General features: G+C 42.7%; 2 long non-coding RNA genes across 2 annotated transcripts; both read right to left on the bottom strand.

Annotated features, from left to right (window-relative positions):
- Positions 1 to 1593: 1593 nt before the first annotated feature.
- Positions 1594 to 3509, bottom strand: LOC140908110 (uncharacterized). The gene is made up of 2 exons (XR_012157759.1): positions 3425 to 3509; positions 1594 to 1795 (listed from the first exon to the last, which is right to left on the bottom strand). It is a non-coding gene; the product is annotated as an uncharacterized LOC140908110 (long non-coding RNA).
- Positions 3510 to 17199: 13690 nt separating this feature from the next.
- LOC140908109 (uncharacterized) lies at positions 17200 to 22564 on the bottom strand. Its single transcript, XR_012157758.1, has 2 exons — positions 22499 to 22564; positions 17200 to 17412 (listed from the first exon to the last, which is right to left on the bottom strand). It is a non-coding gene; the product is annotated as an uncharacterized LOC140908109 (long non-coding RNA).
- Between the last annotated feature and the right edge of the window lie 1770 nt (positions 22565 to 24334).

Raw genomic sequence — 24334 nt, 5'->3', positions numbered from 1 at the left:
CATGGGCCCAGTTCTGACCTCTCTTATGCCAGTTTTGCACCAGTACACTTACGATACAAGCGTAATGGGAAGCAGAATTAATAGATTCATGAATTCTAAGGCCAGAAAGGTCCATTGTGATAATCTAGTCTGACTTCCTGTACGATCAGATCCGTAACTAGGCATTTAGCACCCAGGGGGAGACCAAGCATATTTGCTTCCCTGCCAAACCAGTTCTTTTCATCATTTTTCCGCCCCTGTGGCTTTGAGCCATGGGCAGCTGCCCCGCATACCCTGCCCTGGTTACAGCTCTGTGTATAATGTAGGCCATAGAATTTCCCCAAAAAATTCCTAGAGCTGATCATTTAGAAACCATCCTATCTAGATTTAAAAATTGCCCGTGATGGAGAATCTGCCACGACCCTGGGTAAATTGTTCCAGTGGTTAATTACTCTCAACTTTAAAAACTTTCAGAGTAACAGCCGTGTTAGTCTGTATTCGCAAAAAGAAAAGGAGTACTTGTGGCACCTTAGAGACTAACCAATTTATTAGAGCATAAGCTTTCGTGAGCTACAGCTCACTTCATCAGATGCATATCGTGGAAACTGCAGCAGACTTTATATATACACAGAGAATATGAAACAATACCTCCTCCCTCCCCACTGTCCTGCTGGTAATAGCTTATCTAAAGTGATCATCAGGTGGGCCATTTCCAGCACAAATCCAGGTTTTCTCACCCTATTACCAGCAGGACAGTGGGGTGGGAGGAGGTATTGTTTCATATTCTCTGTGTATATATAAAGTCTGCTGCAGTTTCCACGATATGCATCTGATGAAGTGAGCTGTAGCTCATGAAAGCTTATGCTCTAATAAATTGGTTAGTCTCTAAGGTGCCACAAGTACTCCTTTTCTTTTTAAAAACTTTATTTCCAATTTAAATTTGTCTAATTCCAACTTCCTACCATTGGATTCTGTTATAGCTTTGTCTGCGAGATTGAAGATCCAATTATTTGTTCCCCATGTAGGTACTTATCTATTGTAATCAAGTCACCACTTTGCCCCTTAACTTTAAGGCCTCAGCCCTTAAAACAACCTGACCTGATTTCGTTTGTTCTCTTCTGTGTGGACTTGTTTGAGGGAATGTCTCAGTCTCCTTGAGGTCCGACCTGCAAAGTGAAATGTTTGGAGGATTTGTGCTGTTATTTTCCTGCAAGAGAACCTGCTGCCCAGGGCCGTGTCTGGAAGCTCTGCCACAAGTGAAGGGGAACTGGTGATGGGAAGGTTTCGGAGCAGAGGGAGGGTTGAGGTGCCGAGGTGGACATACACCACACAATCAAACTGTAACTGGACCCAACTCCTCTAACAACAACACAAACTAAATGGATTTGTGAAAGGTGTACGGAATAGGTAAAGATTACCCAAGTGAGTTGACTGAACATAAAAATATGTATGTTCCCCAGTCTCGGAACACCCCTGGTGGATTTAACATACAATAGTGACCCTTTGTTTTATTTATTTCTAATTTCAAGAGGAAAAAAATAAATGGATTTTTATGGAAAAGAAATAGCTAAAGAGCCCCTGCACACCACTCAGGTTTCAGCAGTACACAGCCACAACAAGAAGTTACTTTTATTAAAAGGAGAATAACAAGTCATTATGGGTAATACTAGGGCTCCCTTGTGGGTTTTCTCCAGGTCACAAGATTCTTTACAGCCCAGATGAAAAGGCTCCAATGATTTCAGAAGCAAGGCGTCCTCTGCCAGATTCCCAGAGATCCTGCATTCACAATCTCTGGAGCCATCAATTAAGCTTATTGCTGCAAAAATGAAAGAAACTCTTAGATTCTGTGTTTATAGCCATTAAAAAAGGAAAATGTGACATTTACTTTCAAATCAAAGGCACAGCAGGACTGTGTCCATCACTGAATGGTGAGTACAGATATTCCTGGCTAACACAAGAACAGGTGTTTTCTGTATTTTACATTCTGCTACAGAGTTTTAATGAGGATAGTCAGATATATCTAAACATGTGAACTGGCTGCCTCTCTGACCTACCTGGTAAATAAACAAGCTTTCTGAACATGGATCTCCCCTCCCTTTACCCCTTACTCTCTAGTAAAGAAGGCAGATTCTCAATTTTATTTAAAAAATCCTGACTATTAACACTCTACACAGTCAAAGCAACAACCAGAAAAAATAAATTCATCTGGGACATTTAAAAAAACCCATCAAATTAAATACTGGAACTGCTGCAAAGATTTTTTCATTGAACTTTTATCAAAATTAAAAAGACAAATTTTGTTATATATAGAAAAATAAAACAAAAATACATAAAGTCTCACATCCATGTACAATATTTCTGACAAATACACCTTTGTCTATAGCAACATTTAAAGAACAAATACTTATTTACACGATCAATTCTATTCTTCAGAGTGCATAGAAATTCCAGTTCTGCCTCCCAACTCATGGAAGCCCAAAGCCTGACCATGCTGGTGGCCGTTCCATGCTAGCAGCTCGGTCTAGTGATAGCATGGAGCTCTGAGAATACTCAGCGAATGAGCCAGGAGAGCAGCACTGCAGTTGCTCACATGTAGCTCCCAGCAAGTTGACTCCCTTGTGTTTTTGTGGCTGGGAAGATCTCACCCCCCACTCTACTGCTTCTGTGGGTCCTGTCCTTCCCGCAACATTAATTTGAGCATGCTGACCTCCTATATAACACAGGCCTTACCGTTTTTCCCCAAATAATATCTGGAGCAGATTGTTTTAGAAAAACATCCAGTCTTGATTTAAACATTGTCAGTGATGGAGAATCCTGCACTATACTTGGTAAATTTTTCCAGAGGTTAATTACCATCACCAACAATGTCCACTTTATTTCCAGTCTGAGTTTCCTAGATTCAACTTCCAGCCTTTGGATTATCTTATACTATTGTCTACTAGATTGAATAGCCCATTATTAAATACTTCTCCTCATGTAGATACTTATAGACTGTGATCAAGTTACCCCTTAATCTTCTCTTTGATAAGATAAATAGATTGATCTCGTGGAGTCTGTCACTATAAGCTATGCTTCCTAATTTTTAAATCGTTCTTCTGGCTCTTCTCTGAACCCATCATCCTTCTTGAATTTTGGGCACAAGAGGCAGACACAGGACTCCAGCAACAGGCACATCAGTGCCAAATACAGAGGTAAAATAGCCTCTCTACTCCTACTTGAGATTCTCATGTTTATTCATCCAGTGATCACATTAGCTCTTTTGGCCACAGCATCACAGTGGAAGCTCATGTTAGGCTGTTTATCCACATGACCCCTAAATCTTTTTCCAAGTCACTGTGTCCCAGGATAGAATACCCCATCCTATAAGTATGGTCTACATTCCTAGATGTATACATTTATATTTAGCTGTATTAAAGCCCATATTGTGTCCTTCAGCTCAGCTTACCTGGTGACCCGGATTGCTCTGTATCAGCACTTCTGCTCTTTCCCTCACTCCTACTTACCGGAGAGATTCACAACAAGTCCTACCATTCCCCTCAGACTGAGAAAAACAGGCCTTCCAGAATGCTTTGTTAGGAGCCTACAGTTCCCATGGTTGCTTGACTACAAGTCAAAAAATCCCTCTGTTTTTGGCAGAGGCCATGTCCCAGGAATGAATAGGACTTGTGTCAAACACATTCAGCACCAGAAATGCCTGAATGAACTGTGCTCAAACACTCAAAAAAAGAGACCCCATTGTCGTTTGTAGAACATTCATTGATGTTCCCCTAAGAAAGAGGCTGTTCCAGAAATGGACAAGTGAGAGGATGGAGTTATTATAGAAAGATTGGAAACTGTCTTTGTTGAGAGGGCTTACCAATGCTCTGGCAACACACAGGGGCTCTAAAAGGGTTTGGAGGAGAGTCACCCCAATGCACGACCAACACGCAGCAGGCATAACTGGCCCTCTGCTGCCCTACTTGCAAACACTGTCTTAGGGTTCGTGCTGGAGATGGTGCTGGATGTTATCTGATCTCAGCAGAGCAATCTCTATAGCACTGAGCATGACAGATGCTCCAGGCTGTGGACCAGCCATGGCCAGCAGAGTAAGGCAGCTGTAAGTAAGAGAAGTCAACAAGGGTCAAAGAAGCACCCAGGCAGTTCAGAATCAGGGTAGTACAGGACCTTCCATTGCCCTCTGCCCTGGGCTGCGCCTTGTGTGTGAAGCCTGCAAGAGCATTAAACAATAGCTTGGATACATAAAAAAGAGAGACAAATAGTTCTGTTCACAGTGCAATATCTCCCTTGTGAAAATCCTGAACTTACCACCTACAGCAATGCCAAAACAGACCACAGCGTCCAATACGCACTGTATTGAGAGGACAATGGAAAAGGAAGCAGGCACCCTTCTTACTTAGGCATATGGCAGTGCCAATGATTCCACGATTAGAAACTGCACACACACAAAAAAAAGAATCATGATTTTCATTCACACAGCAGAGAAACAAGAGCTGTGGCTGTAGCATGATGGGCTTTAATGAATTTCCCGTTCACTGAGACCCAGATAAAACAACCCAATCATCTTCCTGTGCCCCATTTTACTTGATATTTCATAATACTTAAATGGCTGTAGTTCTCTGCCCATTCAATGGCTGCCCCTAGGAAGAGAACAGAGGAAGTTAATTAAGCAGAAGCACGGGCTCCCTGGCTGCACTCTTCAGAACCACAGCACTGAGCATGGATGTCCTTCACAGCCCCACACCTTGCAGACACAGGAAGCAGGTAGCTGCCTGAATCGCCAACTTCCCTTAGTGGCTGCTGCTGCGGTTCTGACTCTTTCTTATTTGTAACAGTGATGTTCTAGGCAATATCACAAATGCTGGTTGGCTGAGCAGGGTTGAACCGGCTCAGCACTGGGATGGATGGTTGCAACATTTAGGAACAGAAGGGTTTGACCGAGTTCCTTCACGTCTGAATGCCTTATGGTCTGGGAGACTCTGCAGAAACATTCTGTGACAGCTCAGCACTCAGGAATAGTTTCTTCCTGCCCAGTTGCCAGGTATAGTCATATGAGAGAGGCTGGACTTTTGGAAAATGTAGCCCAAATGGCCATCACCTCACCCTTTGGGATATTTAGATTAGACTATTTTAAACTGGATTTTAGCTATGCTTTCATTAAAGTATCCAATCCCCACAGGCATAAACTCAAGACCTAAACAGTAATGTCTCATTGCTTCCTGGAGCTCCCCCTATTTGTATGTAATTTCTCTCATTTTATACATGTTTGGTGTAGGGAGTATGTCTTAGCTGTACTTTGTAGAGCACCTAACACAATGGGGTCCAAATCCATGACCAGGGGCTCCTAGGTGCTAATTCATTAATAACATAATAATAATGTATACGGATGCAATGTCATTTCTTCAGAAACTGCTACAACTCAGCACAATGGCATTTGCAGTAATCTAGCCCAGAACACAGATATAGCAGATTATTTCTGGGAGACAGTGTTGCTAAGATACTGAGAAAATGATTTGCCACATTAAAGATTGGGGTTTTAGTCCCAGATTGTGTATTCTCTCCTGGGAGTGAGACAACACTTAATAATAAGGGACATCAAAGCCCTGAATAATTAACATTTGTGAGCAGAAGTTAGACTCGAATTCATATTCTCCTGATTCCCAACTTAGTTCACCCTTCACTAGAACAAACTGTATTTTCATGGGATCAGGCCAAAGGAAGAGGATATATCTTGTGTCCACACAGATATTCAGGTCAGTCTTTCCTCAGGGCTATCTGGGGTGGGGAAGAATGAAAGAGGCAGTTTGTGGAGGTCCCCCAAAATGATGGAGGGGCAGCTGGGCCAAATTTGATTGACAAGCATTCCGCCCAATGTATCCTTTAAACCATGCACGGGTGCAACAGACTTGATTTGTGGACACCAGAGCAAGACCCAGTTTTCCAGCAGCGATCTCACCGGTGCCAAATTCAGAGGTAAAATAACCTCTCTAGTCCTACTCAAGATTCCCCTGTTTATGCAGCCAAATACTGAATTGGCCCTTTTGGCCACAGCTTCACACTGGGAGCTCGTATTCAACTGATTATTCTCCACTTACTCCCAAATCTTTTTTAGAGTTACTGCTTCCCAGGATAGAGTGCCCCCTTCTGTAACTATGTCTACATTCTTTTTTCTTAGACGTATGCATTTATATTTAGCCTTATTTAAATGTGTATTGTTTGTTTGCCCCCTGCTTACCATGCGATCCACATCACTCTGTATCAGAGTTGTGTCCTCTTCAATTTTTACCACTCCCCAAATTTCTTTTCATCTGCAAACTTTATCAGTGAGTTTATATTTTCTTCCAGGTCACTGATAAAAAAATTGAATAGGACAGGACCAAGAACCAATCCTAGAAGCACCCCACTAGATAAAATTTAGGTGAAGTTTTTACAGGTTATAGTTCAACCACATCTGTACAGATTTTCATAGGCATATCAAAGGGACCTTCCTGACCCCAGGATTATTCCCCAGCTAAATTTTAAGTATCTGCTATAAACCCTGTAAGTACTAGAGCTGTTTAGAAGAAGAGTTGGAAAAAACTATGATACAAAGATTTAGGCAACCTTAGTACAGGCTCACACATGTCCTTCCATATTTTCCCTTCATTCATGGAAATCTTACCTTCAGTGCTTTGCGCCACCAGGAAGAAGACAGCAAAAAGAAGGTAAAGAATCTTCATGGCTAACGTTTGGCCAGGAACTCAATGTCACTGAGGAGAAGAAACTGCAAGTTAGACAGGAGACTGGGAGTTTCTCTATTTATAGGGCACTGGAGATTGTGACATGCTCATCTGTGGAAATCTTGTTTTGATACAAGTGACATTTTAAAGTGTGTGCTGTAACCTCTTAATTATAATGTTTATTATCTGTACAGCAGCATAAAAATTCCCAAGGCACATCAAGGAAATACAATTGACAGATCCCTGCCTTCATGCAGTTGCAATATGAATATTTACACCTAGCAAACATCTATTGCCTGGTCCAAAGCCCTTTGAAGTCAGTGGAAATCCTCCCACTGACTTCAGATGAGGGCCCTAGTGTAGAGGGGAATTCTAGAACACACCCAAGAAGCGATGGACAGAAGGATGTGTGTGTTTGTATATTTTTGTACATTGTCCCCCCAGTATTTTACATGTATTTCAGGAATTTTCCAAACTTCATGCATTAAAATCCATTACAAAGAGGTTAAAAATCCTTTTGAAAGTAAGAAATAAAGTGACTCACATTGAAAATACTGTGCCAGGAATGTGTGCCAGGAATGTATTTTTATGTATTGTTATGTTTTTGGTTTGTTTCTCTGTGAATCTAAACAAAGGAATTGTACAGGTATTGATGGGAGAAAACCATGACTTTACCGTATTTCCCCCACCTAACAAACATCAGCCTTAATGAGAACAATCTAAAGTAGAGACATAAAATGTTGATGAATCAAACATGTGGAAGCCAAAGGCAGTCGCAGGTGCTAAACTCCTTTTAAGATTTGTCTTTTTCTCTCAGGGAGGAGAGAACAAGAAGTGATTGGGCTGAAATTGTGGCCAGGAAAATTTCTAAGGGTTCTATAGAGGAGTTTAACACCTCAGTGTTCCCTTGGGAATTCATTGTTACCAAGCCTCAGAGCTGACAAACAATGAATCACTACAAAGTTTAACAACCTGCTTTGGAATTTCCTTCCCAGTCGTCTCCTTCTGTTTTCCTCCATTTCCACCCATTTGTAGGCAGAAAATATGAAAACAAAAACAAAAATCGAGGGGAGAGGGGAGAGGACTAAGTATCAGAATCCACTAGTCCTACAGCCACAAAGAGTGGGAAAAAAACAGGGAAATGAGGCATTGGGAGGGACCTGTCCCTTTAATCCCCTCATCTTTTCCCTGTATTTCACATGTCTCTGTGTGGATGTAGGGCGCTTGTCTTCTCACCTGTCACTTTCTCCACAGAGACAGAACAGGGACCCTAAATGCTACCTCGCCCAGTGGGGACACAAAAAGTGGGCATGTCACTCTGTCTGGTCACCTCATTCTTCTTTCCCTGTTACTTTCACACCATACCCACAGAGAAATTTAGATAAAAACAAAAACACTCTTCCTGGAAGCAGGTTTCAGAGTCATAGCCATGCTAGTCTGTATCAGCAAAAACAACAAGGTGTCCTTGTGGCACCTTAGAGACTAATACATTTATTTGGGCATAAGCTTTTGTGGGCTAAAACCCACTTCATCAGATGCATGGAGAGGAACATAAGGTAAGGAGGTATAAATACACAGCATATGAAAAGATGGGAGTTGCCTTACCAAGTGGGGGGTCAGTGCTAACGATGCAATTCAATTAAGGTGGAAGTGGGCTATTCTCAACAGTTGACAAGAAGGGGTTGAAATCACTTTTGTAGTGCTAATGAGGCCAATGTAAAACAAGGTGGCCCATTTCAAACAGTTGACAAGAAGGTGTGAGTATCAGCAGGGGGAAGTTAGTTTTTGTAGTGACCCATCCACTCCTAGTCTTAATACTAATTCCAGTTCTGCTGTTTCTCGTTGGAGTCTGTTTTTGAAGTTTTTTTGTTGTTGAAGAATTGCCACTTTTAAATCTGTTATTGAGTGTCCACGGAGATTGAAGTGTTCTCCTACTGGTTTTTGAATGTTATAATTCCTGATGTCAGATTTGTGTCCATTTATTCTTTTGCATAGAGACTGTCTGGTTTGGCCAATGTACATGGCAGAGGAGCATTGCTGGCACATGATGGCATATATCACATTGGTAGATGTGCAGGTGAACGAGTCCCTGATGGTGTGGCTGATGTGGTTAGGTCCTATGATGGTTCCCTTGAATAGATATGTGGACAGAATTGGCACCAGGGTTTGTTGCAGGATTTGGTTCCTGGGTTAGTGTTTTTGTTGTGTGGTGTGTAGTTACTGGTGAGTATTTGCTTCAGGTTGGGGGGCTGTCTGTAAATGAGGACTGGCCTGTCTCCCAAGATCTGTGAAAGTGAGGGATTGTCCTTCAGGATAGGTTGTAGATCCTTGATGATGCGGTGGAGAGGTTTTAGTTGGGGGCTGAAGGTGATGGCTAGTGGCATTCTGTTACTTTCCTTGTTGGGCCTGTCCTGAAGTAGGTGACTTCTGGGTACCCTTCTGGCTCTGTCAATCTGTTTCTTCACTTCACCAGGTGAGTATTGTAGTTTTAAGAACGCTTGATGGAGATCCTGTAGCTGTTTGTCTCTGAGGGATTGGAGCAAATACAGTTGTATATTAGAGCTTGGCTGTAGACCGGGGTGGTGAACCTGAGCCAGAAAAGGAGCCAGAATTTACCAATGTACATTGCCAAAGAGCCACAGTAGTACGTCAGCAGCCCCATATCAGCTCCCAGCACCTCCAACCCACCAGCAGCCCCACCCATCAGCACCTCCCCCTCTCTCCCCGCACATCCCGATCTGCTGTTTCATGGTGTGCAGGAGGCTCTGGGTGGGGAGGGAGAGGAGCGAGGGCACAGCAGGCTCAGGGGAGGGGGCAGGAATGGGTGAAGTGGAAGCAGGGCTTGTGGCAGAGCCAGGGGTGGAGCAGTGAGCACTCCCCGGCCCATTGGAAAGTTGGTGCCTATAACTCCAGCCCCGGAGTCTGTTCCTATACAAGGAGCCACATCTTAACTTCTGAGGAGCCGCATGTGGCTCCCGAGCCATAGGTTGGCCAACCCTGCTGTAGACAATGGATCGTGTGGTGTGGTCTGAATGAAAGCTGGAGGCATGTAGGTAAGTATAGCGGTCAGTTGTTTCCAGTATAGGGTGGAGTTTATGTGACCATCGCTTATTAGCACCGGGATGTCTAGGAAGTGGATCTCTTGTGTTGACTGGTCCAGGCTGAGGTTGATGGTGGGGTGGAAATTGTTGAAATCCTGCTAGAATTCCTCAAGGGCCTCCTTCCCATGGGTTCAGATGATGAAGATGTCATCAGTGTAGCACAAGTAGAGTAGGGGCATTAGGGGACGAGAGCTGAGAAACTGTTGTTCTAAGTCATTCATAAAAATGTGGGCATACTGTGGGGCCATGCGGGTACCCATAGCAGTCCCGCTGACTTGAAGGTATAAATTGTCCCCACATCTGAAATTGTTGTGGGTGAGGACAAAGTCACAAAGGTTTGCCATGACACAAAGCTACCAGGTTTGCCTTGACATTATCAGGGATACTGTTCCTGAAGGCTTGTACTCCATCTTAGTGCGGAATGTTGATGTAGAGGGCTTCTACATCCAGAGTTACTAGCATGGTGTTTTCTGGAAGATCACCAAAGGATTTTAGTTTCCTCAGGAAGTCAGTGGTGTCTCGAAGATAGCTGGGAGTGCTGGTAGCGTAGGGCCTGAGGAGACAGTCCTGCTGTCAGGGTGCCAATGCCTGAGACGATGGGGGGTCCAGGATTTCCAGGTTTATGGATCTTGGGTAGCAGATAGAATACCCCTGGTTGCGGGTCTTGGGGTTTGTCTGTATAGATTTGTTCCTGTGCTTCTTCAGGGAGTTTCTTGAGCAGATGGTTTAGTTTCTTTTGGTAACCCTCAGTGGGATCAAAGGGTAATGGACTGTAGAATGTGGTGTCAGAGAGTTGCCTAGCAGCCTCTCATTCATATTCCGACCTATTCATGTTGACTACAGCACCTCCTTTGTCAACCCAGGAACCAAACCCTGCAACAAACCCCAGTGCCAACTCTGTCCACATATCTATTCAAGGGACACCATCATAGAGAGAAGCTGTAGACTGTGTCACAGGTTGGGATGGACAATTTGCTCCGGATAACATAGGAAATACCCCTCTGAACAAAAACAAACAAACAAACAAACAAACAAACAAACAAACAAAAAGCCTCCTCTTCCCCTTCTGCTGCCAATTAACCCCACCTCTATTCCTTAGAGAGATAGGGGAGTTAAATATTCTTCTTACATCCCCTCAAACCTCCTCTCCTGGAGGCCCCTCATCATGGAACAATCCGTCTTAATGGCCCTATCCCCTTGCTTTGTGCTCTGTTCCTGCGGGGAGGTCTGTCCACCTCCTACATCTTCTCAGCATTTTGAGGAGATGGCCCATCGCCTACCTGACTTTCCAGGGGATGGTTGGTGGCCCACTCCCCGATCCCATCATCTTAGAGGTCTACCTCACAGATTGAATCTACTGATACTCTTGTTTATGCACCAAGTCAGGCATGTCTTAATACTCTAATGCACTGTCAATATTTGACCCAGGTTATTGTAGGGCACTTGCAAAGAAGAAAATAGTGTGGAAGTGTGAAAGGGAAAAGAGCATATGAGTGCAGTTATTTTAGTTTGGTTAAGAGACAGAGCAAGAAACAGGCCAACCTTAACCCTAATAATGCAAGATTTGTAGAAGTGGGGTTTGTGCAAGGTGGATGGGAAAACTACAAGGGACCTTGCTTTAAGGTAAGAATGGAATGCAATGTTGACAAAGATAATGGGAAGAATAATGTATAAACAGGACACAAAAAGAAAAGGAGTACTTGTGGCACCTTAGAGACTAACCAATTTATTTGAGCATGAGCTTTTGTGAGCTACAGCTCACTTCATCGGATGCATACCGTGGAAACTGCAGCAGACTTTATATACACACAGAGATCATGAAACAATACAGATGAATACAGACTAACACAGCTTTCAGAGGAACAGCCGTGTTAGTCTGTATTCGCAAAAAGAAAAGGAGGACTTGTGGCACCTTAGAGACTAACCAATTTATTTGAGCATGAGCTTTCGTGAGCTACAGCTCACTTCATCTGATGAAGTGAGCTGTAGCTCACGAAAGCTCATGCTCAAATAAATTGGTTAGTCTCTAAGGTGCCACAAGTCCTCCTTTTCTTTTTACTAACACAGCTGTTACTCTTAAACAGGACACAGCTATATGTAACAAAAGGGTATAAATATTGTTTTATATTGTTTGTGCTTTGAAGATTTGCCTAAGGGAAGACACTCTGTCCAATTGCTGTCTTCCCTGCAATTGCACGAATAAATTGTCTCTGACTTTTTGCAAATAACCTAAGAGTGAAGACTGAGTTTTCTTCCACAATAGTAATGGGTCTGTGCCCTTTCCCCCCCTCTTTATAAAGTATTAGGATACCAGAAAGGGTTTTTGGTTTTTAAAGTGTTTTTTTTCCCCTTCTGCTTGTTATTTAGCTTACAAATATCAAGAAAGCCAAGTCCGGTTTTCCCTCTGTTGCTGGAATTCTCTTTGGTCCTCAAGGAAATGTTTGTGATGTTCATTTACCCTGAGCTGAAGAGGTGGACTTCTTGAATCTATAAAAATATGTTTTGCTACTAAGTGCTTAATAAGCATTTGAATGAAATATTTGCTAATTGTAAAAAAATAAACACAGAGTTTTAAATTCTTCCTTAGTAGATGTTGTGTCTGGTTCTTACCAGTTCTCTCTCTCACTCTGTATGTGTCTATCAGTCTGGTCCCATTGTATAAGAATGTCTGTTTACCTGAGCATATCGGAAGTGAAAAGAGCCCACTGGCCAATTTCACTGCACCAGGTATCTTCACTGCAGTTTCATATAATAATTAGGTGGGCTGTGGAGAATCTGAATTTGGCGGCTAACAGCACATACTCTGCTTAGGAGAGACTGGGATTTGCTAGGATTGTGTCCACGGCACCAATGGCAGCACACGAAATGCACAATGACTAGCTATGAGGAGTCTGCCACCCTCCCTCACAACGAGTTGTGCTTGCTCTGTGAACTGTGACATCAATATCAATGGGGCTGTTTCTGGACAATGGAAAGATGCAATGTAAGGACTGATCTGCACCTAAAATGCAGGTCGACCCGGCTACATCACTGAACGTTATGAAAAACTCACACCCCTGAGAGACATAGATAAGTTAACATAAGCCCCGGTGTAGACACCACTAGGTTGACGGGAGAATTCTTCCATCGACCTACCTACTGCCTCTTGAGGGGGTGGATTAAGTGCAGTGACAGACAATCCCCTTTTGTTGCTGTAAGCAACTCTAACACTTGTAGTGTCGATTTGTGTGTGGCAGAATCGAGCCCTTCAAAACAAGCAGGTTAGCTTCACTAGGTGAAAAACTAACTGTTATCAAGGGCACAGCTGCTCGACCACTTTCATCCTACTTGGGTGCCCAGTGAGCCGTGAGTACCTAGTTGCATTGATAGGCCCAATTCCACTACAGAAGCCTTAGCAATTTTCTTCAGTTTTCCTGGCTGCTGTTGTAGCCCAGTCACTTCTCATTCTCTCTTCTCTGAATAGCGTGGATGAGATAAATCCTTAACAGGTGCTTAGTATCTGCAGGGGCCATTGACTCTCACATGTTCAACGCACCAAAAGCGTCTGCCCTTTTCACTGCTATTGTGAAGGCTGCCGGTCGTTCCAGCAACAAAACAGAACCACAAGAAAAAGGGAGAGATGGCACGTGTTTCTCACTCATTTTAAGAATTTTGGAATTATGGAAATATTGCGGAGGCTCTGCCCCCATATTATCCCACACATATGTATGGGGGTTGAAGGATATGGAGACTACAGCAGGACGGTGGGGCGGGGGGAGGGGAGCAGTTGCAGAGGCACCCAAGATCAGACTAGGGAGCAGGCAGGAATTGCTGGGACCCCATTTCCCACCCTGGAGTTGGCTGACCATCCTCTTGCTGAATCTCAGTAGCTACCCTTGCTTCCCCTGCTACCCCACCACACCCGTCCCCCTCCCCACCCCCAGCACACACGCTTGCAGCAAGGTTTGATCTCCCTGGGTTTGGAATCATAAAAATGGGAAAATATCCTAAATTCACATAGGATATTGGTACAATTTGTTCAGAATAAACACACAGACACACTCCTTACTGCCATACCTCTCCCCAGATAGACCGGTTTCTTGGCATTCCTCTCACAATCAGGCCCTCATCCAAACCCTAATGATGTCAGTGGGAGTCTTACCTTTGATTTCAAATGGTACTGGAGCAGGCAGTAGAATTTATCAGGTGCAGCTTCCTCAAGGCAGGGATTTGTCATGCGGAATTTCCTGAAATGTGCAGATGTGAAAGATGCAGGATTTGTTGTGTCTAAATCATCCAAGACCGATGGCTATCCAGCCTCCACTTGAAAACCTCCATTGAAAGAGCTTCCACAACCTCCCTAGGGAGTCTGTTCCATTTTCCTACTGTTCTTTCAGTGAGGATATTTTTCCTGAGATTTAATCTAAATCTGCTCTGCTGTAGTTTGAACCCATTGACTCTTCTCCTGCCCTCTGTGGGAAAAGACAACAACTTTTCTCCATCTTTTTTATGGCAGCCTTTCATGTATTTGAAGACTGCAATCATATTCCCCCTTAATTTCCTCATTTCCAAACTAAACATACCCAGTTCCTTCAGCCTTTGCTCATATGGCTTGCATTCCATCCCTCTGATCATCTTTGTCGCTCACTTCTAGTTTCCATTCCAGATTCTCTACATCCTTTCTTACATTGGTGACGAAAACTGGACACAATACTCCAGCTGAGGCCTAACCAGTGCCAAATAGAGTGGTACAATCACATCCTGTGACTTGCATGCCTCTATTAATTGAGTAACTTAAAATTGCATTTTTTTTTTTTTGCAACAGCACCACATTGTTGACTCATGTTGAGGTTGTGATCCACCACAACTCCCAGAACCTGCTCAGCAGTGCTGCTGCCAAACCAGTTTCCCCCCATTCTGTTTTTGTGCATTTGGTTTTTCTTCCATATGGTTAGCACCTTACATTTGTCTTTATTTAATTTTATTTTGTTGTCTATAGCCCAGTTCTCCAATTTACCAAGAACCCTCTGAATTTTAGCTTTATCCTCCAAAGTGTTGGCAAGCCCCCCACCCCCAGCTTTGTGTCATCTGCAAACTTGATAAGTATGCTCTTTATTCCTATATTCAGGTAATTAATAAAGATGTTAACAACACCAGACCCAGAACAGATCCCTGTTTAACCCCACTTGAGACCTCTCCCGAATCCGACATCTTGTGTTTGCCAGGCATGATCTTAACACAGTTGTTGAGTTGTATCAGGAAGCCTTTTTGTTTGAATTAATTCAGTCTCTGTCTCCCTTTTGCAGCTTTTCCCATCAACGTTTATTGTTATAGGTTATTGTGACACTATAAACTTTCCCTCACTTTATGCAATTGAGCTCACAATTATGGTACAATTGTAGGCCCAATTGAGAAAACCAACTGATCTTGCCAAAGGTACCTTGTGGTCAGACTATATTGCCGAGTGTTCACATTGTTTAATCTTGGGATAGCTCATGTGTTAATTAGCCCAAGCTAAAAAAATCCACAGCTTTTTTAGTAATGAACATAAGCTCCTAGGAAAGACATCAGTTACCTGATTTACAGCGGACACACCCCAGGGCCTGAAATCTCTCCTGATACCTCACCACATGGACAAGCCCTTGACTCGATGTGGGAGTTGAGAAGTTCTCTACATCTAGGGAAGGGAGAGATTCAGGTCTCCTTATTAAGGGAGGGGGAATCTAGCTACACTTTTAAATTGCCTTTTACTTAACCCCTAGCAGTCATCCCTGTGTGCTAACCACAAGACCAAGGTGGTGCTAACCACAAGACTAAGGAAAGCTGCTCCTCCGTCTGGAATAACAGCCTTGCAACAGGATCCAGCACAGCTCAGCCTGCTGGACTTCAGTGACAGTGCAACAAAGAGAATCATGGAGAGCCATAGCATCTGCCTAGTTAAGTCTGGGATGAGATTTTCCATTTGGAGCCCACACTGCTAAACTTCTTGTAAATGATCTAATGGCAGAGGTTAATTTCTGACCACTGTTGGAGTAGGATCGGGTAAGGCGTTTAGGAAAGTTGAGGCTGCAACAGCGCAGACATTTCCCTTTAGGAAACCTGTTCTAAATTCTTTGTGGAATATCATGGGCCCAATTCCAATCTCTCTTATGCCAATTTTGCACCAGTAAACCTAAGCTGTAAGTGTAACAGGGAGCAGAATGCCTAGATTAATAGATTAATACATTCTAAAGCATGAAAAGTTCATTGTGATCATCTAGTCTCACTTCCTACTCACGCCATAGAATTTCCCCAAAATTATTCCTAGAGCAGATCTTTTAGAAAAATATCCAATTTTGATTTACAAATTGCCCATGATGGAGAATCCACCACGACCCTGGGTAAATTGTTCCAGTGGTTAATTACTCTCAACATAAACATTTACGCTTGGTTTCCAATGTGAATTTGTCTAACTTCAACTTCCTGCCATTGGACTGTGTTATGTTTTTGACTGTGAAACTGAAGATCCCATTACTAACTATTGTTCCCCATGTAGGTACTTATAGGTTGTAATTAAGTCACCACTTTGCCCCTTAGCCTTAAGGCCCCAGCCCTTAAAGAAGCCTGGCCTGATTTCCTCTGTTCTTCTCTGTGTGGATTTGTTTTGGGGGAATGTCTCAGTCTCCTCCAGATCCCACTTACACAATTATATGTTTGGACGATTTGTGCTGTCATTTTCATTCCTGCAAGAGAACCTGCTGCACATAGCCATGTCTGGAAGTTCTGCCACAAGTGAAGGGGAACTGGTGATGGGAAGGTTTCAGAACAGAAGAGAGCAGAGGAGGGTCGAGGTGCCATGGAGTACCGAGGTGGGCGTTACACACCACATAATCACTTCAAAAGGTTTTCTCTCCCCCCACCCCACTCTCCTGCTGGTAATAGCTCATCTTAAGTGATCACCCTCCTTACAATGTATATTTTTTCATGGTCTGTGTGTATATATAAAATCTTCTCACTGTACTTTCCACTTTATGCATCCAATGAAGTGAGCTGTAGCTCACGAAAGCTTATGCTTAAATAAATTGGTTAGTCTCTAAGGTGCCACAAGTACTCCTTTTCTTTTTGCGAATACAGACTAACATGGCTGCTACTCTGAAACACACCACATAATCAAACTGTGACTGGACCCCCTCCTCGAACAACAACACAAATGAAATGGATTTGTAAAAAGTGTAAGGAATAGGTAAAGATTTATCCATGTGAGCTCACTGAAACATAAAAAAAATATGAATATTCCCTGGTCTAGGAACACAACTGGGTGGATTTAGCATGCAATAGTGACCCTTTATATTTTTTTATTACTAATTTCAAGAGGAAAAAAATGGATTTTAATAGAAAAGAAATACCTGACAGCCCCTGTGCACCAATCTAAACACTCACACATGTTTCAACAATACACAGCCACAAGGAGTTACTTTTATTAAAAGGAGAATAACAAGTCATTATGGGTAATACTAGGGCTCCCTTGTGGGTTTTCTTCAGGTCACAAGATTCTTTGCAGTCCAGATAAAAAGGCTTCAATAATTTTAGAAGCTAGGTGTCCTCTGCCAGATTCCCAGAGATTCTGCATTGACAATCTCTGGTGCCATCACTCAGCCCTAAAAAAGGAAAACAGGAAAGAGACTCTCAGATTCTGTGATTAAATCCATTAAAACAAGGAAACTATGATATTTACTTTCAAATCACTGAACAGCGAGTGCAGATGTCCCTGGTTAACACCAGAGCAGGAGAGTCATTTTCTGTATTCAACATACTGCTACAGAGTTTCAATGAAGATAGTCAGATATAGCTAAACATGTGAACTGGCTGCCTATTTGGCTTACCAGGTAAATACACTAGATTTCTGAACATGGATTTCCCCTCCCTTTACCCCTTACTCTCTAGTAAAGAAGGCAGATTCTCAATTTTATTTTTTAAAAAAATCCTTCCTATTTAACATTCTACACAGGTAAAGCAACCACCAGAAAAATAAATTAGTCTGGGACATTAAAAAAAACCCAAAAATATTAGACCTGCTGTAAATACGATGAACCTTTTAGTGAAAAATCTGTATCAAAATTAAAAAGACAGGAGGAATTCCTTTGCGGGATTTAATCAAACCTGTGACCTTTAAAAATCTTGACTATTTCTTTTTCATATAGAAAAATAAAATCAAAATACATAAAGTGTACCACAATGTGTCTCACATCCACATACAGTTTTTCTTACACACACACACACACGTTTGCCTATGGGAAAAATTAAATAATGACTTATTTACATGATCAATGATTTGTTCCTCAAGAATGCCTGGCAATTCCTATTCTGCCTCCCAGGTCATGTCAGCCCAAAGCCTGACCATATGCTCGTGGCAGTTCCATGCTAGTAACCTGGCCTGGTGAAAGCATGGAGCTCTGAAAATGCCCAGTGAACCAGCCAGGCGAGCAGCGCTGAAGTCGCTCTCATGCAGCTCCAAGCTTCACAACTCCTGCCCTGAAGCTGACCCTCTTGTGTTTTTGTGGTTGGAAAAAATCTCTGACTCCTCCCTACTGCTTCTCTGGGACCTGTCCCTGATGCAACATGAATGGGCATCCTGGACAGGTTTTTATGGTACATCCAGCAGCTCACAAGAAGAACGGGGATAAGAAGGGCTGCAGATCTACAATGCTGCCAAGTTAACTTTCCTGTGGGAACCGTCATGTTTAAAGCATTAAAAAGACATTCTGAGCAATGGTAATGCTAAGATTACCAAGATTTGTAATCGCTCTGGAATTCTGAAACGAGAACTGCAAATGCTCAGAGTATGTACTAAGATGCATTAAGGAATGAAAGTAGCATTAATCCTGAAAATGGACTAGTGATGACTGAATTGCATTGAAGAATGAAGGCATTTTCTGATATGCATCTGTCACCCACTGGCCAGTGCATGCCACACATCCCCCTTTGTGCAAGCTGTAAGTGCTGTGCCTCCAACTAGAGGCCAGCTCTGTAGTTCAAGCTGTTGACACCTGTACTTTTAGCTCTGGAGGGCTCTGCATAAACCACAGACTGCAGACAAAGAAGGTATGGCAGCCATCACACATGGGTGCTTGACAGTGCCTCCATCCTGCTGTCATGTGGGAGCAACTTTATGCTCAACACGGCTCCTCATGTTTGCAGGATCTGGACCCAAATGTTCTGTAACACAGCTCTGAGAATGCTGCCCTGCACCTACTGGAGCTACAATTTTCCCACCTTCATAATTACATTATTTTCCAGTTTTTCACATTGAGTAATTCTGGATGGACCCTGGAGTGAGGACTAGGCCATGCACTGAGTTTCAATGTGCTGCCATTTTTGGGTGATTTGGTTTGAAAATACTTTTTTACTCTGGGAAAATCATCATGATTTCCATGCTGTGAGGGTGCAGTTTATCTTCTCATCAATGCTGAACCAAAATCTCCCAAATCTGGGGCCAAGAAAGTAATCAAAAAGAAAATATAAAAGTTTCTGGGCTAGAGGCGCTTCCTCAGGGGCTGATTGGACTTCTCTTCCCTTCAGCTGTTCTCATGCACAATAGTTTTCATACATTCCAAAGCCAGAAGAGACCATTATGATTATCTAGTCTGACCTCCTGTATAAAACAGGCCAGAGAGTTCCCCTAAAATATTATCTTGAAAATATTTTTTTAAAGAAACATCCAGTCTTGATTTAAACATTGTCAGTGATAGTGAATCCTGCACTATACTCGATAATTTTTTCCAATGGTTAATTACCGTCACTCTTAACTATGCCTGCCTTATTTCCAGGCTGAGTTTCCCAGCTTCTATTTCTAGCCTTTGGAGCATACTATACCTCTGTCTGCTAGACTGAAGACCCCATTATTAAATATTTATTCCCATGTAGATACTTATAGACTGTAATCAAGTTACCCCTTAATCTTCTCTTTCCTAAGCTAAATATATTGATCGCCTACAGCTATCACTATAAGCTATGCTTGCTAATTCTTTATTCATTCTTGTGGCTCTTCTCTGAACCCTCTCCAATTTATCAACATCCTTCTTGAATTTTGGGCACCAAAAGCAGACAAAGGACTCCACATCAATGCCAAACACAGAGTTAAAATAGTTTCTCTACTCCTATTTGAGATTCCCATGTTTATTTATCCAATGATCACATTAGCTCTTTTGACTGCAGGGGGCTCATGTTCAGCTGATTATCCACCATGACCCCCAAATCTTTTTCAGAACCACCATTTCCCAGGATAGAGTACCCCATCATGTAAATATGGCCTACATTCCTAGATGTATACATATATATTTAGCTGTATTAAAACCCATATTGTGTGCTTCAGCCCAGCTTACCAGGTGATCCAGATCACTCTGTATCATCCTTACTGCTCTTCTGCACTTTCCTGCTTGCCAGAGAGACTTACAGCAGGTCTTACCAATTCCCTTCAGACTGAGGACAACAGATCTTTTATATTTAGAATTCTTCATTAGGAGCCAACATTTCCCACAATTCCTTGACTACAAGTCAAAGAATCCCTCTGTTTTTGGCAGGGATCATGTCTCAGGAGTGAACAGAACTTGTGTCAAACACATTCAACACCAGAAATGCCTGAATGAATTTTGCTGAATCAATCAAGAAATATTCCACGCTTGGTTGTAGAACATCATGGATGTACGCCGTAAGGAGGAGGTGTTTCCAAAAGTGGTCAAGCATGTGAGAGGATGGACTTATTATGGAAAGAGATTGGAAATTGCCTTTATTGTGAGTGCTTAATGATGTTCTGGCTACATGTAGGGGATATAAAAAGATTGATGGAGAGTTACCCCAATGTACGAGCATAACAGGGTTGACATAACTGGCCCTCTGCTGCCCTACTTGCAAGCACTGTCTTAGGGTTAGTGCTGGAGATGGTGCTGGATGTTATCTGATCTCAGCAGAGCAATCTCTATAGCACTGAGCATGACAGATGCTCCGGGCTGTGGACCAGCCATGGCCAGCAGAGTAAGGCAGCTGTAAGTAAGAGAAGTCAACAAGGGTCAAAGAAGCACCCAGGCAGTTCAGAATCAGGGTAGTACAGGATCTTCCATTGCCCTCTGCCCCTGGGCTGTGCCTCATGTGTGAAGCCTGCAAGAGCATTAAACAATAGCTTGGACACATAAAAAAGAGAGACAAATAGTTCTGTTCACAGTGCAATATCTCCCTTGTGAAAATCCTGAACTTACCACCTACAGCAATGCCAAAACAGACCACAGCGTCCAATACGCACTGTATTGAGAGGACAATGGAAAAGGAAGCAGGCACCCTTCTTACTTAGGCATATGGCAGTGCCAATGATTCCACGATTAGAAACTGCACACACACAAAAAAAAGAATCATGATTTTCATTCACACAGCAGAGAAACAAGAGCTGTGGCTGTAGCATGATGGGCTTTTCTCATTTAATGAATTTCCCGTTCACTGAGACCCAGATAAAACAACCCAATTATCTTCCTGTGCCCCATTTTACTTGATAGTTCATAATACTTAAATGGCTGTAGTTCTCTGCCCATTCAATGGCTGCCCCTAGGAAGAGAACAGAGGACGTTAATTAAGCAGAAGCACGGGCTCCCCGGCTGCACACTTCAGAACCACAGCACTGAGCATGGATGTCCTTCACAGCCCCACACCTTGCAGACACAGGAAGCAGGTAGCTGCCTGAATCGCCAACTTCCCTTAGTGGCTGCTGCTGAGGTTCTGACTCTTTCTTATTTGTAACAGTGATGTTCCAGGCAATATCACAAATGCTGGTTGGCTGAGCAGGGTTGAACCGGCTCAGCACTGGGATGGATGGTTGCAACATTTAGGAACAGAAGGGTTTGACCGAGTCCCTTCACGTCTGAATGACTTATGGTCTGGGCCAAATTTGATTGACAAGCATTCCGCCCAATGTATCCTTTAAACCATGCACGGGTGCAACAGACTTGATTTGTGGACACCAGAGCAAGACCCAGTTTTCCAGCAGCGATCTCACCTGTGCCAAATTCAGAGGTAAAATAACCTCTCTAGTCCTACTTTATATTCCGCTGTTTATGCAACCAAAGACTGAATTGGCCCTTTTGGCCACAGCTTCACACTGGGAGCTCATATTCAACTGATTATTCTCCACTTACTCCCAAATCTTTTTTAGAGTCACTGCTTCCCAGGATAGAGTGCCCCCTTCTGTAACTATGTCTACATTCTTTTTTCTTAGACGTATGCATTTATATTTAGCCTTATTTAAATGTGTATTGTTTGTTTGCCCTCTGCTTACCATGCGATCCATATCACTCTGTATCAGAGTTGTGTCCTCTTCAATTTTTACCACTCCCCAAATTTCTTTTCATCTGCAAACTTTATCAGTGAGTTTATATTTTCTTCCAGGTCACTGATAAAAAAATTGAATAGGACAGGACCAAGAACCAATCCTAGAAGCACCCCACTAGATAGAATTTAGGTGAAGTTTTTACAGGTTATAGTTCAACCACATCTGTACAGATTTTCATAGGCATATCAAAGGGACCTTCCTGACCCCAGGATTATTCCCCAGCTAAATTCAAATATCTGCTTCAAACCCTGTAAGTACTAGAGCTGTTTAGAAGAAGAGTTGGAAAAAACTATGATACAAAGATTTAGGCAACCTTAGTACAGGCTCACACATGTCCTTCTATATTTTCCCTTCATTCATGGAAATCTTACCTTCAGTGCTTTGCGCCACCAGGAAGAAGACAGCAAAAAGAAGGTAAAGAATCTTCATGGCTAACGTTTGGCCAGGAACTCAATGTCACTGAGGAGAAAAAACTGCAAGTTAGACAGGATACTGGGAGTTTATTTATTTATAGGACACTGAGGATTATGATATGCTGATCTGTGGAAATCTTGTTTTGATTCATGTGACATTTATAAAGTGTGTGCTGCAATCTCTTAATTATAATGATTATATATACAGCAGCATAAACATTCACAGAGCATCTCAGGGAAATACAGTTGACAAATCCCTGCATTGAGAAAGTTGCAATATGAATATTTACACCTAGCAAACATCTACTGTCAGGTCCAAAGCCCTTTAAAGTCAATGGAAATCCTCCCACTGACTTCAGATGAGGGCCCTAGTGTAGAGGGGAATTCTAGAATACACCCAAAAAGCGATTGACAGAAGGATGTGCGTGTTTGTATATTTTTGTACATTTCCCCCCCAGTATTTTACATGTATTTCAGGAATTTTCCAAACTTCATGCATTAAAACCCATTACAAAGAGGTTAAAAATCCTTTTGAAAGTAAGAAATAAAGAGAATCACACTGAAAATACTGTGTGCCAGGAATGTATTGTTATGTTTTTGGTTTGTTTCCCTGTGACTCTAAAGTAAGGAATTGTACAGGTATTGATGGGAGAAAACCATGACTTTACTGTATTTCCCCCACCTAACAAACATCAGCCTTAATGAGAACAGTCTAAAGTAGAGACATAAAATGTTGATGAATCAAACATGTGGAAGCCAAAGGCAGTTGCAGGTGCTAAGCTCCTTTTAAGATTTGTTTCTTTCTCTTAGGGAGCAGAGAACAAGAAGTGATTGGGCTGAAATTGTGGCCAGGAAAATTTCTAAGGGTTCTATAGAGGAGTTTAACACCTTAGTGTTTCCTGGGGAATTCATTGTTACCAAGCCTCAGAGCTGACAAACAATGAATCACCACAAAGTTTAACAACCTGCTTTGGAATCTCCTTCCCAGTCGTCACCTTCTGTTTTCCTCCATTTCCACTATTTGTAGGCAGCAAATAAAAAAAAGTTGAGGGGAGAAGGGAGAAGACCAAGTATCAGAATCCACTAGTCCTACAGCCACACAGAGTGGGACAAAAACAGGGAAACGAGGCATTGGAAGGGACTTGTCCCTCATTCCATTGTCTTTGCCCTGTATTTCAATTGTTTCTGTTAGGGTGCTGGTCTTCTCACCTGCCACTTTCTCCACAGAGACAGGACAGGGACCCGAGATGCTGTCCCACCCAGTGGGGACACAAGGAGTGGGCACGTCACTCTGGCTGGTCACCTCACTCTTCTTTCCCTGTTATGTTCATACCATACCCACAGAGAAGTTAGATAAAAACAAAAACGCTCTTGGTGGAAGGTTACATCCTAACATTCCTTTGTTTCTTAGAATTCAGAACAATACACAACCCCTGTAAAACAAAAACAGAGAAAGAAGCTTCTCCCTAAAACAGAGGAGCACAACTCACTATACCTTATTTCAGGCTGTCTAGCTGCTGATTCTGCTAAGCCATGAGCACACACTTCCCTAGCCTTCAAGCTGGACCAAGACAATACCTTGAGCATTTAAAGCGATAACATACACTTTTAATATAGGTCCCAGTGCACCACACTTTCCTCACAGGCGGTAATGGTCCAGCATTGTTCCCTCCAGCTGTTGCCTAGAACCCGAGGACCTGCATTTAATTGGTGCTGGGTGTCACACTGATGACAACACCTGTGTTTGGGAGAGGCTGTAGAATGTGGGTGTCACAGGTAGGGATGGGCAACCTG

Source organism: Lepidochelys kempii, chromosome 3 (genome assembly GCF_965140285.1).
Source record: "Lepidochelys kempii isolate rLepKem1 chromosome 3, rLepKem1.hap1, whole genome shotgun sequence".
NCBI classification, from domain to species: Eukaryota; Metazoa; Chordata; order Testudines; family Cheloniidae; genus Lepidochelys; species Lepidochelys kempii.
This window is presented reverse-complemented; position numbering and strand designations above follow the sequence as displayed.